Source organism: Vanessa atalanta, chromosome 20 (assembly GCF_905147765.1).
Source record: "Vanessa atalanta chromosome 20, ilVanAtal1.2, whole genome shotgun sequence".
NCBI lineage: Eukaryota > Metazoa > Arthropoda > Insecta > Lepidoptera > Nymphalidae > Vanessa > Vanessa atalanta.
The window spans coordinates 982,770-986,300 of NC_061890.1; positions in this window are offsets into that span (position 1 = coordinate 982,770).

Here is a 3,531-nt window from a genome sequence, read left to right on the forward strand (position 1 = left end):
GCGGTCGGCCGGCTGCGAGTGGCACATGCCGCTCGATACACGGGCGCGTGCGCGAGGCGCGGCGCCGCGTGACGTCACGCGTCGCGCGCCGCCGCGCTGTCGCCGTCGTCTCCTCAATGGACCACCGCTACCGCTCTACCACTCCACGCTTGACGCGCACACCATTATTATTTAACTGACACTACTACTCTACCATATCGCACTAGTTAACGACCCTGTAAAGTGGCCGTTTGTTGAGATTAATCAAATATACCTTAAGAAAACCAATATTTTTAGTATCTTGTAACGAGTATTTGTAATTTAATTATTAAACGGTATCTATTTCATAACTTAATAAATACCCATTATATAGGTTAACGCTTTCCGCTTACATTGAAAATGGGTAGGTACGTGAAACGATTTTGCAGCAACGTAAAATCTCAGTACGCAAATGCATGCTCTTCTAATAAGAGAGGTTGGAGCCCCCATTGCTGTACCACTTGACATCGCTAGAGTTCACCAACCTATACAGATCGGAGAAAATTCTACATACTCTACAAAATTCTATCTTGATAGTATCGAAAAAATATCATAAGAATTTTAAAGTCCATTCATTGAATTATCAAAGTTAAAAGATATTTTCGAAACGCCAATAAGAAAAAATCGTTCAAAACAAAAATATTTTAGATAAATATTTAAGTCGATCTAAAATTTCCAAAAAACCGTTAAAAGAACTTCAATAACTCTTAATTAGTTTCGTGCCTTATAATCATCGTTCTTTGATTCGTTTAAAACTGATTTTAAATAAAAAAATTACCTTACCTCATCATCGTGAATATAACGATCACATTGTTCCTCGTCGCCATTGATGGTACCACTCTCAACATCATTAGAACAATTTTCAACATAATTTTCCACAGCATCCGGTGCTTTTAAATTGTTATCAACATTATTTAAGTCCTCTGTTTGAACGGAAACATTTTTGGTAAGAAATTCGGTTTTCACTTTTTCAGTTTTTACATCGATAATTGTATTCGTAACATTTTTACAATTATAGATCTTTCCAGAAATAAAACAGGGTATATATTGTGTCATTAAATCTGCACACGTTTTTCGATTGATGCAACAAAATAATTTCATTGCTATTATATTTGGGATTAGTACAGGGTTGGCGGTTGATGAAGTAAATTACGTGACAAGTGACAGTTTCAATTTTGGTTTATCAATTGCCCTAAATCATATCCAATGATAAAAAATCCAATAAACTAGTAAATATTACTATTTGGTAGATATTGATAAATTATTAATAAGAATCATTTTCATTGATTTTAGGGTTCCGTAATTAAAATTAAAATAGTAAACATCATAATTGATTACTAAAAGTAAATTTTATTTAAAGACAAGCAATAAGTAAATACAGTTTTTTTTAATAAAATAAATAAACCAGTGATTCGAATTTCGGTCACCCCGGCGCTAACTAATCATTTATTTAAAATATTCAATTAGATTAAAAGTACCCATTGTATTTTATTTGAAGGTTTTTAAACAAAAACACGATACTATAATTATATGTTTATTATATATTTACAAAAATACATGTAATTTATATTTATGGTTATAAAATTTTCAAAATTGTGTCAAAATATTAACAAAAAAAAAAAAAAACAAGAAAACGCTTTTAAATACTAAGCAGTCACAGTAGAAAATTAAAAATCTTCTTTAAATGTGGTAACATTACATAAAATAAATATATTTTTAAAAACCAATAGGTACCCTGGACACCATTAAACAATGTAGGTAATATATTATTAAATCTAAAATTAAATGTCTATGTCTATACTTGCTAAATTTCAAGCGATGTAAATTTTATTAAAGCTATATATTTAGTTAACCTTTCTCATAAAAGTTAAAAAAACAATCATATTATTTAAAAAAAATATATAAGGCAAGTATGTGATTATCGGTCTGTAACACTGTAAAATAATTTAAGCCGTTGCCTAAAGTTGTATGTAAAAAAAAAAGACTTATTTTTATTGTCAAGGATTCCAACAAAATAAATACTAGCGAATTTATTACATATAACTTTGTCGTATGTATTTCAAAGACATCGCTTGCCAAATTTCTCTTCGACCCTGCCAAATTGCCTGCAGGCCTAATACACACGTACAACACTTAAATTTTTCGTTAACTTTGATATTCGATAAGAATTTAATATAAGAAAAATATTTTGAATTTTTATGGTTTCGTCTAAAACAACAAATTACACAAAATAGTTGAAAGAAGGTCATAATATTTTAATATGTTTTTTATTTTATTAAAAATATTTAGAAATCCAAGAAAATTCCAAAATTTACACCAACACCGATACTGGAATAACACATCTTAAAAATATCTAAGCTCAATATCAAATTTTACACAAGTTACTTGCTGAAAAATTCGTCAATAGAAATCGAAGCGGATGCCTTATTACACCGTGCCAGCGTTTAACCACGCGTTGTTCACCCGACTCTATTAAACTTCGAGTTCTAATTGGGAAAATCTACTCAATTTTTTTACACAAATTTCAAATTTAAATCCCTACGCGTGAATTGACAAAACAGTTATATATGTACAAAGCCATCTTGACGTATTTTATTGCCAATTTCTTGGAAAGTTTAAAGTTATTATTTTATTTTAATACGAAGTGCGCACAACTTATTGACTAATATTTTAGGTCGATAAAAATATTCGTATACTGTTTGGCTACGGCTGATAGTCCACAAAACAAGGTCTGTCTATTTGTGGGAGGATTGCTTAAAAACCGCATCACACCATGTCAACCGCACAACGATTACGAAACGCCCAAGCGATTCGATTATCGAAACATCCCTGCGGTTTACGTTCGAGACGTAAGTTAGATCAAAGTATTTAAATCTTACAAGCAAATCTAAGCCCTAAATTTAAAAGATATAGTACATATTTGGTTGTATACATATCATGGAACACGCAAAAAACCTTTTTTTCCTTCTCCTTAACATACGAGGCCAATGGCCAGCAGTGGCACATTTTAGCGCTTTTCCGTAAGATTTTTAGGAACACTTTTAGGGCATTTACGAGCAGATGTTCCATGTTATGGTAACTTAACAGCTTTACATACTTACACATTGGTACTACCGGTAGTATTCTGCTTTAAGCGAGTCTCTACATTCATCAAAAGTAAAAAAACTAAAGATTCCAAATCAGAAGCTTCACTTTCTAAGGAAGCGCGGTGTCAAGATAAAGTACACGTCAATTAACAGACTGTTATTAAAGAAAAACATCGACGTTAGTATCACTCCTCTATCTAGTTGAGTTTACGAGATATCGTCGTTTGAAAACAAAACAAAAATCACTTAAGAAAATTTATTTCTTGACATTTTTATTACTTTTAATGTATTGGCCATTTTTGTTTTCCTATCCTTAAAAAAGATAATGATTGAATATTAAAAAAAAAAACAACAACAATCACAAGAACACTCGTTACAAGAGTAACCAGTCTAAATAATAATATTTACAGATATATTATTTACATCA